Source organism: Artibeus jamaicensis, unplaced genomic scaffold (genome assembly GCF_021234435.1).
Source record: "Artibeus jamaicensis isolate MK-2021 breed Jamaican fruit bat unplaced genomic scaffold, CSHL_Jam_final contig_1353, whole genome shotgun sequence".
In the NCBI taxonomy this organism is placed as follows: Eukaryota; Metazoa; Chordata; class Mammalia; order Chiroptera; family Phyllostomidae; genus Artibeus; species Artibeus jamaicensis.
Window position 1 is genome coordinate 47,510 of NW_026521270.1, and position 14,348 is coordinate 61,857.

The 14,348-nt window shown below is 43.1% G+C and overlaps 1 protein-coding gene across 2 annotated transcripts in view; it reads right to left on the minus strand.

Annotated features, from left to right (window-relative positions):
• The window catches only part of LOC119041362 (ubiquitin carboxyl-terminal hydrolase 7-like), an 85,306-nt gene that overhangs the window by 45,640 nt on the left and 25,318 nt on the right, over positions 1 to 14,348 (minus strand). The gene's annotated exons all lie outside the window — the stretch shown is intronic.

Below are 14,348 nucleotides of genomic sequence, written 5' to 3' on the forward strand. Positions count from 1 at the left end.
AACAAACAGGTGACCCTTTGGTTCACAGGCCAGCACTCAATCCACAGAGCCACACCAGCCAGGGCTCATTAAGCTCTATGGAAAAAAAAAAAAAGAACACAATGACTTAATACAAAGTGGCTACTTCTCCTGTAGACAAATAGCTCCACAAATGAAATTTCTGAGAGCTCTGTAGAGTGTGATGCACATACTAAGCAATGAAGCCATGTATAAATGGTCTGTTTTCTGCAGTATTTCTCTAAAACTAATATGAAAGTTTGGTGTTTCAAAAATTCAATGATCTGCAAAGTTGACTTACGTGTATAAATTTCCTCAACATTCATATGTTTTAAGTAAATTAAAAAATATATAATAAGGAGGTATGTCCACCAGTAGAGGAATCAATAAATAAGTTACAAGGATGTCCTTAAGAGAATGAATGAAGCTGCATGTTAAAGGATAAGGGGCAATATCCATAATACACTAAGGATACAATGTTCCTCTTAGCAGGAATGCAGTCTTTTCTTCTAGCTTCCACTTGTTTGAATGTTTCAATGACTATGTATCATCTTTACAACAAAAGTAAAAACACATACACGCAAGGCAAATCACAGTTGCAAAAGGACACAACCTAAATACTGACCAAGCGTGACACCACCTTAATAGCCCTCAGAAGTTGTGCCAGAAAAGGGAAAAGAGGGTGTGCCAGCTGCCTATTTGGAGTCACCAGGGGAGTGGGAATCGTGGAACAGAACCCAGCACCAAGGGATCACTTAAACAATCTGACCGGGAACGCCAGTTTACTCCCTGGCAAAAGGCAGCACCCTCTCTTAAATGCCTGGATTTTCCTTTAAAACTGTTCGCAAAACAAGGCAGTGTGGGGGCTGGAGGTGAGGTCAGAGGTAGAGAGATTTGTAAAGAAGCTCTTGTCCTATTAAAACTCTATTCACAGCTAGTCAGACAACCAATTTCAAATGAATTCCTTTATTTGAATAAAACCACAAACAGAATAACCTACAACAGGCTAAGTTGTTTTTTTCTACATGTTCATGCTGGTGGACCATCACTCAGACTTCACCCTCCTTTTCAGGAGACCTACCCTGGGTTTTAAAGGAACACCCCCATTCAAGATCTTATGAAAAACTAGTGACCAGATAAATCATTTAAAACTTCCTAGAAGAAAGACTAGCTTCCCAAGAGAAGCAAAGAAAACCTGGACCTTTTCTTTTCTTTTTTTTTTTTTAAGAAGGAGGGGTGGGCAGTTCAGTCCACAAACCAGCACAGACCCTGAACGTCTTTGGTGCACTAGCAATGTCCCCTGAGAAAACTGGACATCAAGAGGTAAAGTCATTGGCACTGGAGACATACCATGTTCGTGGACTGGGACACTCACAGGAAAGACGTCAGTTCTCTTCAAATTAACCTGTATGTCTGAACATAGTCCCAGTCAGATCCCAGCAGGAATTTTTATACCTATAGACAAGCTGATTCTAAAACTTATATGGAAAAGTAAAGGAAATAGGGTAAGTCAAACAACTTTGAAAGCCAAAACACAAGTGTGGCTCAGTGGATTGAGCACCAGCCTGTGAACCAAAGGGTTGCCAGTTCGATTCCCAGTCAGGGCACCTGTCAGGGTTGCAGGAACCAGGGACACAGGCTAGGTCCCCATTTGGGGATGTGTGAGAGGCCACCTAGCCCTGTATCTTTTGCACATTGATGTTTCTCTCCCTCCCCTTCTCTTTCCTTTCCCCCTCTCTAAGAATAAATAAATTCTTTTAAAAAATATTAAGTTGGCCAAAATCTTTGTTAGTTTATTCCATAAAATAAAAAATACATTTTTCATTTTCACCAATAACTTTATTGATTTGGATATTTTTAATGTGTTGGCTATCTACTATTGGCTTCTAGTAAATAGAGGCCAGGGGTGCTGCTAAACATCATCCAATGCAAAACACAGCCCCACAGCACAGAATTATTTGGCCAAAATGCCAATACTACAAAGAAATTGCAAAACACTTTGACACATTCAATCAATCACAGCACTGTCTCCATACAATGAACAATTCATTTTGTTGTACTTCTGTTGCATTTTCACCTTTCTTGAAATAATAAAGTATAATATGACAAAAATGTTGCATATTTTCTTCCATATTCAGTATTCAAATGGCTGCAAAGAAATCACTAATTTTGATAAGTTTTTTTAAATGCATGCTGATGTGACAGCTGTCACAATACACTCTAACAAAATTGATTCAAATGAAGTTAGACTACTCAGTGCTATTAGAGCCATGATATGGAAAAAGTGTAGTGGGTTTTTTGGCCAACACAGTACTTCTGGTACTGTGATCTCTCTTTAAATGCTCATGAAACACCTGTTATTCATCTTAACAAGACCATCTGATATAGAACTTTAACTCAAAAAAAAAATCTCTGATCCTCACTGCCCAATCCATAGCTCTTCGCCATCACAGGGACCATCCAACACAGCCTGCTCCCATCCCCATGGCATTAGCTGATATGGAAGTGGCCACCCCCTGCCACAGATGACTGGGCTGCCTACAGCTACTACCCCATCTTCACCCACTCTGCCAAGGACTATTACGACTCTTACATACAGAACAAAAAACTCACTGCTCTCTTTGTCCCAAAAAGCCTTCTGGAGTTACAACTACAATTCTGCCCCCACTTAGGTGACAGTACAAGGCTGCCACACACATGAAATTTCGTGTCTTAGGTACTTACACTCAGTTTTTAAAAATGTAACTGTAATAATGAACTATGTCGATATTTAGAAGATCTGTGTAACTCAGCAAGTCAGTATTTCCCAAATGACCAATGAATGGGATTTAAAAAGATCCATTCGGAGTACAAGACAGGCCAATGAATTTTAATGTATTAAAACATAAAAAGTCAATTCACACAGTTTTAAACTGCATGTTGCTATTAACCTTAAAAAGCTACTAACGTTTGGTGTAGCAAAGGACCGCCACAAGGATCTGAAAAGGATGCTGAAGTCCTCTGCCTCTTCTCACTACATGCCTTTGGTAGACTGGGCTTTCTTTACCTTATCACTATACTGACATTGCAACTGACCACACAAGCAGCTATGAGGATCCAGCTGTCTTTTTTTATTTTTAAAGATTTTATTTTTTTATTTTTGCAGAAAGAGGAAGGGGGGAAGAGAGGAAGGGAGAAAAGCATCAATGTGTGGTTGCCTCTCACGCATCCCCTATGGGGACCCGGCCCACAGCCCAGCCCTGTGCCCTGACTGGAAATCGAACAGGTGACCCTTTGGTTTCAGGCCAGCACTCAATACACTGAACCACACCAGCCAGGGCTAGCCATCTTCTATTAAGCAGACAATTGAAGAGATTTTCCAAAATGTAAACATGCCATTCCTTATTAAATTCTAAAAAAATAGTTATTTCCTATAAAGTGTGTTCTTGTTACCATGTACTGGCTTACAATCTTTAAGTGAATACATAAGGTTGATCTCAGTTTGAATATTTAATGTGGCAAATAATGCTGTAACGCACCTACAGAAAAGCTCTTTGGGATTCTCATCCACTTAAATAGTGAAACAGGATCCTGACAACAAACAGTTTGACAGTCCAAAGACCAGAATGAGTGGTGGGTTAGTGGTGGGTCACTTTCGCTAAGATGGAATTACATGCCCCTAGAGTTCCCACTTGGGAGACCCTCTGCCAGCAATTTGGAGGGCAAAGCCCACATTCCGTCACACCTGGGGTTTCTCTGCCTGTGGGCCCTTAGCTCTGAAGATCTATGGGCACCAGAAGTAGATGCATGGGCTTCTTCCCTTACAGACTGCCTTCCTGATAAACCTCAGCTGGTGCAGCTGAGGTTTGGTGGTGCACCAAACCCTGAATCCACACTGTCAGCAGCTTCCACAGCTGGGCATGGTAAACATCAAGTAAATTGCTTTCTCCATCTCTACTACTACATTGCTGCCCTGATTGCATCCTCAACTGACCTGGGTGCCCTCATCCTGTAACACCCAATTCATTTCATTTAGTGGTAAAGCACATTCATAACCACAAAAATCAAGCCTCTTTAAAAAAAAATACTGCAGAAAACCTATCAGAGACAGAATCAAGAGAACCTGCAAATCTTTCTGATCCAATATGGTGAGTTTCCACACATGAAATATTAGTCTGCAATCTAACAAGATGAAACACTGATAACTGCCATGACTTGAATGAACCATGAAAACACTCCAGTGCTCAGTGAAAGAAGCCGGACAAACATCACCTAATGTATGACTCCATTTCCGTGATGTGTCCAGAACAGACGAATCCCAAGCGAGTAGATTGGTGGCTGCCTAGGGCTGGGGCAGACAGTAGTCCCACTTAAGGAATACAACACTTCTTTTTGGAGTAACAAAAATGTTCCAGCTTCGCTTGTGTTGATAGTTACACAACTGTGAACATAGTAAAACTCACCAAATTACACACTTTAAAAGGGTGAATTGTGACATATGCAAATTTTATCTCAACATAAGCTGCTATTTTTAAAAGTGGTGCTTACTAACATGTTTTATCAAAAACACTTACAGAAGGGCAGATGCAGATCTAACCCTTTATACCGATAACCAAAGTGGGTGAAATTAAGGTAAATTGGCACTGAACAACACTGTGGCATGTTCCAGTCTGATAGAAACTAAAATATTAAAAAAATGCAATGCATTTAATTATTTGGTACTGAGGACAAACTACTGTTCAAGGGGTAGAAAATGACTTTGGCTCCAGTACCTGCTCTTTTGACCCGGACCTAAGCTGGGGGAGAGAAAAGCAAAGAAACACCACTTGAAGAGTTAAGCACAACATAATGGATATGCCCAGGAAACACCAAGACAATACCTCTATTTTCGTCAACCCAGCAGTCTTGCCTCTGGCAGTCTTACCTCAAATTCCCCTGAACCCAAATCCTAACCTCCCCTCACAACCCACTGCAAGTACCACTTCACCAGGCCTTCCAGCTTTCCACAGCCTAATGTGATCTCTCTACTCAACTTCCAGAGCCCTATCTCTTCATCCCTAGTGGCATTCATCACTTTCTATCTACCATCAATAGAGCGAGCACAGGACCCATCCTGCTGCCTTTCCTTAGGCAAAAACCTTCCTGTTCCAGGCCAAAAAAAAAAAAAAGCCTGCTAGAAGAGCAAAGCTAAAACCCAGTTCACAGGCTGGTCTAGAGCAGCACCGCCCATAGAACCTTCTATAACCATGCAGACGCTCCACAGCTGTGCTATCCAATATAGAAGCCACAAGTCACACATGGTTACTAAGCCCCTGAAATATTGCTAGTGAGACTCAGGAACTATTTAATTTTACTTAATTTTCATTAACATAAACCTAACCATTCAGGAGTGGCTAGAGGCCACAATGCTGGACAATGCAGGTCTACAAGTCACTTCACCCTTGGGAGCCTGGGTTTCTTCACCTGTAGATTTGGGGGTATAATAGGCACTTTCCACCCTAAAAGAAAATCATACAACTAAGTCAAGATGGCCCCATAGGCACACTTGGCTCGCCCCTTTGCACAACCACATCAAATTTACAACTAAAATACATCACAACCATCACTCAGGAATGTCAGAAATTGAGCTGAATGGAAATCTGACAACCACAGAACTGAAGAAACCACATCCATCCAGAAGGGGAGGAACACAGAGGCAGACGGGCTGGCCCCACCCCCACATGGATAAAAATTTGGAAGGGATATCTCAGGAGTGAAGAGATGCAGGCCCATACTAGGACCCCCAGCCCAGCATTCCAAATCCTGGAAAATAAGTCCCCACAACCTCTGACTGAAAAACCCAGTGGGGATTGAGTCAGTGGAAGAAACTGCTGGAGCCCCAAGCAGTTGCCCTTAAAAAACCCACACACGGACTCACCTGCTTAGACTCACTCCCTCTGACTTGAGCACTAGGGTAGTAGCTTGAAAGGCACCAGTGGTATACAAGGGGAAAGCTAAGTGTCTGACATGAAGGCAAAATGAAGCCATTATCCCCTTGCTAATTCCTTCCCCCACAGAGCCCACAAGCTGGTGACATATCTGAGACTCCATCAACCTGGCTAACACTGTGTGACTCACCTTGGAGATCCTCAGAGGCTCTGTTCCACCCAGTTTACAGGCCCACCCATCTGCTTTTCTATGAGAATGGCTGGTCTTGGCTCCCAAATCCTATCAAACAAGCAACAGCTGACTTCAGTAAGCCCCAGCAGCAGCCAGATTAGATTCCCAGCTTGGTTTCACCTGAAAATCTCCAAGTCTAGCATAAGTAGCAGCCACCTCAGATGCTTTACAGCTCAGGAAGGGTACCCCAGGCAAAGCAAAGGAGGGGACTGACCTTGGCCTACACCACCCGGGAAACTCCAGGGCCAGTGTACCCAGTGGACACTACAGACCACATTGAAGCACCACCACCCTGCCCCTGTACAGCTGATCCTCCACAGAGAGCAGAGTTTGGTGGTCAGTGGTCACAGCTAATCCTTGAAGCTGACTGGCCTGGGTAAATCCTTCCCATTGATCTGCCAACACCAACCAAGGCTCAACTACAAGAGTAGGGTGTACTCAGCCCACACAAAGGGTGCTACTTGAGTACCCAGCTTGGGAATAGGGGAGGCTGTGCAACAGGACCCTACAGGACAACTTCTACCTTAGGCCACACTACCAAGACATGGAGTCAAAGCAGCTCTATCTAATACACAGAAACAAACACAGGAAAACAAAGAAACATAGCCTAAATGAAAGAACAGATTAAAACTCCAGAAATAAGAGCTAAATAAAATAGAGATAAGCAACCTCTTAGATGCAGAGTTCAAAATACTGGTTATAAAGATGCTAAAGGAGCTTAGTAAGGACCTCAGTAGCATTAAAAAGACCCAGTCAGAAACAAAGGATACACAAATTGAAATAAAGAAAATTTTACAGGAAAACAACAGTAGAGTGGATGAAGATGAGAATCAAATCAATGATTTGGAACATAAGGAAACAAAAAACAAGAAGAAAAAAGAATCCAAATAAATAAGGATAGTGTAAACAGCCTCTGGGACAACTTCAAGAGGTCCAATATTCTCATCATAGGGGTGCCAGAATTAAAAGAGAAAGAGCAAGAAATATGAAATCTGAAAAAAATAGTGAAGGAAAACTTCCCTAATTTGAAGAAGGAAATAGACATGCAAGTCCAGGAAGCACAGAGAGTCCCAATTATGATGGATGCAAAGAGGCCCACTCCAAGACATCATAATTAAAAGGCCAAAGGTTACAGATAAAGAGAGAATCTTAAAGCAGCAAGAGAGCCCTGACTGGTATGGCTTAGTGAATTGAGTGCCAGCCTGCAAACCAGAGTCACCGGTTTCATTCCCAGACAGAGCACATGCCTGATTCATGGCCAGGCCCTCGGGGGGTGGGGGGTGAGAGAGACAACCACATGTTGATGTTTCCCTCCCTCTCTTGCTCCCTCTTTTCCTCTTTCTCTAAAAATAAATAAAATCTTTTTTTTTTAAGAAAGAGAAGTTAGTTACCAGATGGTTGCCAGATGAGAGTGGGGAGGGGCAGAATGGGTGAAAAGGTAAGGTGAACAGCAAGTACAAATAGGTAGTTACAGAATAGCCATGGGGATATAAAGTACAGTGCAGGAAATGGAGTAGCCAAAGAACTTGTACTATTGCCCTGGCTGCCCTATCTGGTGTGGCTCAGTGAATTGAGGGTCAGTCTGAGAATCAAATGGTCACTGGTTCAATTCCTAGTCAGGATATATGCCTGGGTTGCCAGCCAGGTCAGGTCTCCAACAGAGGGCATGCAAGAGGCAACCACAAATTGATGTTTCTCTTCCACTTTTTCTCCCTCCCTTCACCTCTGTCTATAATAAGTAAAAATCTTTTTTAAAAAAACCTTGCACTCACATCCCATGGACATAAACAGTGGGGGGGGGACTGCCTGAGAAAGTAGGGGGTGCTGGGAGAAGGGGAGCAAAGGAGAGAAAATCAGGACAACTATAATAACATAGTCAATGCAATATACTTTAAAATAATAAAGAGAGCAATATAAGTAAAAAATAATAATAATCATGCAACCAAGTGCCCTCTGATAACAACAGACCAAAAATGAGAGCAGTATTTTAAGAAATATAAGGTGCTTCTTATACAAAACAAATCAGGACTGAACTTCATCAAGACAAATTAGATTTTAAATACTGGCATAACAGGAAACATTTAGATTTGCAGTAGTTAATTCTCCCTCTTTTCATACCCGCACCCCCAATGCAATTAATAGCCAACTTTAGAATAATCTGAAGACTTAAAAAAAATCAGCAGGAACCACACTTTCAACATCACAGGCCCGGTGACCTCAGACTGCTGAAGGAGGCAACAACCACCTGCCACTAGCTTCCACTTCTGTGTCAAACATACAGAAGCTGTGCAGGTGGCTGCCATGTGTCTTGAAGCTGAACTAGTCACCACGAGGACCATTTGCAACTCTGTTCCCCACTAGGAGGCATGCAGGTCACCTTACTTATTTTCATCTTCTTCAGACACCCCCAAAACCAATTCATTTGAAGGTCTAGACTTTGCCAACTGTAGGGTAAACAGAGGCAGTCTGACTTCTTCACCCAGGTGTCTGGACAATTAAGGGAAACAACTTCCTATAACCTTGAGAGTGGGCCTGATAAGTAGTATTCTCATAGCCTTGACACTGAGTCCAATAAACTGTTCCCATAGTCTTGAGTGGGCTTACATTTGCAGAATCACCCAATGTTATACAATATCTTGGCTTTCTGACGGCTTTCTTTGTATCCAATATTTAAGGGGCTACAGGCTCCCTGCTGAGTACCATGCAGGGGGACATGTGCCACACTAGGGGACAAGAGACATGCAGTGTGCCACACAGAGGGGACAGGTGACATGCAGAGACATGCAGGGGGATATGCAGTGTGCATGGATTGCCCACTCTTGAATAAAGGCATGTTAGACATCCCAACAGCTCTGTGAATATTCTTCCATCTTCCCTAATCTCATGAACCTGTCAGGCCTTGAATGGTCCCAACACACCAACCCACTGCTCAATACATTGACAGTTATCATTTGGTGTTATTGCTAATTCTGTGGACATCTTCCCTCTTGACCAAATTCCTGGAGGCCAAAATCCCAGTTCCTTGAGGCAATAATTTGTCTTCCATCTTCATATTTTATCCCTGCAGAATCTCACACTCCACTGATGGCCAATAAATATCCTAAATCTACTCTGTGCATGATAACCAATATCACCCATCTGATGCAATGTCCAGAAAAGTTGTGCTTTCAGAGGAAATCACAGAGACTTAGTCCCCTCTACTCACACATGCACAGGAGATGGGTCTTACATTGCACTGTGAGACCAGAGGCCACATTAAGGAAAACTAAGAGCAAAAAGCCACATTTATTTAAGCTTTCTTCAATCAGTGACCTAGTAGGCAAAAGACGGACATCAAGCCATGTGAGGGTTTCTGTATATTTTAAACAGTTTTCTTACAGTTTTTGACTACTACAATCACTTTATAGACTAGACATGTTTCCCAGTCTAGTCTATAAAGACTATCTCTGCGAAGATAGAGATACTATTTTAAAATTCCCTGTCAGGAAAAGAAGCTCCAAAAGAACACATTCAGTATATACCATAAAAATAATAACACCACACAGCTAGCTGCAAGTCAGTGAGGCAAGGACAGACACTAGGCCTCTGAAGTCACCTCATTCCTTTCAACCCTGTCCAGTTAAGCAACCCCAGAGTTTCAGTATTTCTGACCCAGTATTCCTTCTACCTTGTGGAAGTTGCTGTCCTGAGAAAGTTACGAGATGGTTTAGGAGAAAGGAGGAAAACACAGCTGGTCAAAGCCAGGGGAGAATGGGGAGCAGCCGGGCTCATGCCATCTGTGTGGGCTTGCTCATCTGTGATGCCATTGCCACACCAGGGGGACCTGAGTAGAGAGGCCTATACTGCCTTGGATTAAGGTGCCTCACTGGCTAACCCTATAGCACCAGGGGTGTCAAACTCATTTTCACCAGGGGCCACATCAGCCTTGCGGTTGCCTTCAAAGGGCTGAATGTAATCTTAGGACTGTATAAGTGTAACTAATCCTTAACAGTTAAGCGAGAGCTCGGCGCTGCCACCAGGTAGAAACAAGGTGCCAGGCCAGATAAAACAGGTGTAGGGCTGGATCTGGCCCATGGGCCTTGTGTTTGCCACCTATGCTGTAGATCCACAGAACTGGGTACTCTGAAATGCAGCCCACTTGTGCTCTGAGCCCCAGCTGACAAGACCTGGTCCTTCTCCATATACCCAGAGCCCCAGCTGGTTTGCTTTAAAAATAATTCTTTTGTTTTAATATATTTTATTGATTATGCCATTACAGTTGTTCTATTCACCCCTTCATTCTCCTCCGCCCTGCACACCCCCTCCCCCACCATTCCCCCCTTTAGTTTATGACCACATGTCTCAAGTTCTTTAGATTCTATATTTCCCCTACTAATCTTGCCCTCCCCCTATCTATTTTCTACCTACCATCTATGCTACTTATTTTCTGTACCTTCTCACATGGAGGGTTAGCAACAGGGGAGTGGGAGGGATAATTCTTTTCAGCTCAGGATCTTTGACGTGTTACTGAGAATCTAAATCAGTTACTTCAATTCTCAAAAGAGGGAGGAATCATCTACCTTCACAAACTCATACTACAGTATTTTGTTCTGTGCCTTCTGCCACACTACTCCACTTGCTGAACTGTAGGGTGGCTGGACCCAGCCGACTTTGGCAGTGAACTACTTTCTATATTCAAAGCATGTGGTGAACCACACAAAAATGTTCAAACTAGGAAGCCCAACTGCAGCTTACCAGTGAGGGGTGGTGAGGGAAGAAACACAAGGGAAGGCAGCAGGGGTGTTTAAGTTAATAAGCAGTGTCCTGACTGGTGGGATGCAGTGGGTTGAGCATAATCCCGCAAACTGAAAAGGCACTGTTTCAATTTCCTGTCACGGCACATGCTTGGGTTGTAGGTCAGGTCCCAAGTTGGGGACGGGCAGGAGGCAACAGATTGGTGCTTCTCTCCCTCTTTCCCTCTCTCTAAAAATACATAAAGTCTTTTTTTTAAAGAGCAGTGGCCATGACCTCTATGACCAATGGTGTCTACTGGTGATGATGAATCCTAAATGGCTGTGAACCATGAATGGGAGAATTCAAATCCCATCACTGCCCCTGAGATGTAACTTGTTCAATGCCTTGTTTTACTTAGGCAGCATCCATTTCGGGACTGTAGAAGGAGCAAAGGAGTTAGTAAAGGTACAGCCTGCACCTCACACATCCTGGCAGAGTGAGGGTTAGCAGCCTCATACTCATCTAGCCTCACTGCAGTCACTAAAATTCAAACCCTGCAGTTTACTGGGCACCCACCTGCTCCTTCTTAGCCACTTCCTTAGATCCTGTCTTAGTTTCCAATTGCTACTGAAGCAAATTGGCACAAGCTCAGTGGCTTAAATAACACGCTTGCTCTTTTAGAGTTCTACAGGTCAGAAGTCTGAAAATGAGGCTCACTGGACTAAATTCGAGGTATAAGGCAGCTATGTCCCTTTTGGAGGCTCAAGGGGAGAATCTGTTTCCTTGCTTTTTCCAGCTTCTAGAGGCCGTCTGCACTGCTTGGCTCCCCCTTCCATCTTCAAAGCCAGCAATGGCTTTCTCACACCAAACCACTCTGACACTCCAACCCCCTTCCTTCCTTTGTAAGGACCCTTCTGATTAGACTGGGCCCACCTGGAAAATACTGAACCATCTCCCCATCTAGGGGCCCTTAACTTAATCACATCTGCAAAGCCCCTTCGCCATGTATGTGACAGTCACAGGTTCTGAGGATGAGGACACAGACGCCTTTGGGGAACATGATTCAGCCAAGCACAGATCATAAACCTCTAGTCAGAGAGACCTGTAGGTCTCTATTCCTCCTGCTATTCTATATCCCCAGCTTCTGATCTCCAGACCATCCCTCTTTTCTAACTCAGCTGTGACTCTCCTAAACTGACACATCCCTTCCCCAGCATAGGCCAGTCCTGTGGCATGGCTACACCATTCTACACTACACCATTCCACAAGGAAAACCAGAAAGCACAAGGAGTGGGGCTAAAAACAAAGATATCCTGGGTGGAGTTGGCACAGGTGACCCTCTGTGGGCCTGCCCAAGTGAAGAACACTTTTTAGCAATCTGACTTTCCTGAAATATCCAAGCATGGGCCAGTTGGGGCTGACTGGGGTGTTGCAGAACTTGTGCAGCACAGGTCACACAGGACTCTACAGTTGGCAGACTTTAGTGTTAATTTGTGAACTGCAACCCGAAAGTACATATAATCCAGAACGCATTTCTTTCGATGAAAGATCATTTAGCTGTAAGTCTATAAGCTACAGCTGACACTGTTCACAGATAAATTTTGGAAAATCTCTGTAAAGATCTCTCTCATTCTCACCACTACCTCTGTAGCCCCAGGTTCACATGATTCATGTATCAGTGAAACAAAGAAGCAGTCTGCTTAGATGCCATCCTCTCTGAGGTGTAGGGATGCTGTCCGTCCAAGCAGGAAGCAAGATTATTTGTTACTTCAAAAACTATTCAAGTGCCCTGACTGGTGTGGCTCAATTGGGTCAGCATTGTCCTGCAAGGCAAAGGGGCCCCAGTTCAATCCCGGGAAGGGTCTATGTCTGGGTTGCAGGTTTGGCGCATTGGAGAAACAGCCCATGAATGTTTCTCTCCCTCTTCCTCCCTTCCTTCCCCTCTCTCTAAAAATGAATGAAATCTTCGAAAAAAAAAAAAAACAATCAAAATAAAATTAAAAAAGAAAAGAAACCATGTAAGCTGCACTCTTCAAAGTCATGCAGACGGATTCTAATACAAAGCATTTCTTTATATTAATGGCCTACGCACACACTTTAAACTAACGTAGTCTGTGCAATACTTTTTTTCTTCCTATGTCTATTTGTTCTAAATATAACTGTTGGAATGGAACTTTATCTTTGTTGAATTTAATGATAACCTGGGGCTTGTATTCCGTATGTCTATTTTATTTCACTTCTCAATAATGTGCACTGTATGTGTTTCTACAAATACAGTTGAGGAACCGTCTGTCTACAATGGACTGAAAATTAAACAAAACAACCTTGGTCTGTACCACAAACAACTGGAGAACCCGAGCTCTAAAGGTTTGCCCAATAACTACTTATCTGTAAGTTTTCAATGTTTTTCCTCGTTTTCACTTTACTTTTCCAGGAAATCCTTCCTGGAACACTTTCCAATATTCGATATGACACTCATGCTACCAGAAACACCTTCTAGCCTAAGATCCCACTGGACCAGCACTGTGTTTAGGCCAGCACTGGCCACCAACACATTCCGCATCCATAGGTTCACTGGCAGCCGTCCACCACCACGTGTGACTACTCAACACTTAAAATGCTGCTGCTGCTCACTTGAGAAACGGGATTTTTCATCTAATTTTAAACTTAAAATCACTGCCACATGGCTGGTGGCTACCATACTGCACAGCACAATAAACCCTTATGAGTCTTCTTACCGTGCCCCACATGTCATCTTCCCATTCCCCTTAGGAAAACAAATGGCTTTCTGGAGAAAGATGGTTCTCAAGCAGGAAACCAACCTCACTTTGTTCCCACAATACCAGCAGCAGGTGGTCTGGATTCCAAAGAACTGAGGACCCCTTCCAGCTGGGGCAGACAAGATACCACAAAAAGGCCACAGTACCCTCACTCCACCAGCTACTTCTGAGGCAGTTCAGCAAGTCAGGTATTCCAGCCCTTATCTGTTCACCCTTAGTCCTCACAAGCTCAAGAGATAACAGAAAGTGGCTGAGACTCTTGGGAAGAAGAAATCTGATAAGCATCTGTAATGGTTATAAAACAGTGATCTGGGCTATGGAATGTTTTTAATGACCTCACAGTTTACTTGATTGAATAATTTCTCCTCCAAGTGGGTATAAACTACTAAACTGTAAGAACAAGCACCTCAAAATTACCTGCCCTACATTTTAAAAGGAGCTGTGCCAGGTAAAAAGGTTAAGGAGTATTAACATGTGCTTGCTCTATCTAAAAACAGCAATTGCAGTGAGCATTTGAGATCCTGCTTCCCAACAATGTCACCAGTTTGGCTTAAATAAACTTTTATAAAATTTCAAAGATAAATAAATTAAACAGCAACTGCACAGGGTCGATTAAGAGCCTTGAACTATAATTTACTGCACAAAGTCACATTGATGAAATGTACTTGAAACTCTAGGTAAATGGCCCTTAGCCTTTTTACAAGGGGCCTTTTTACAAGG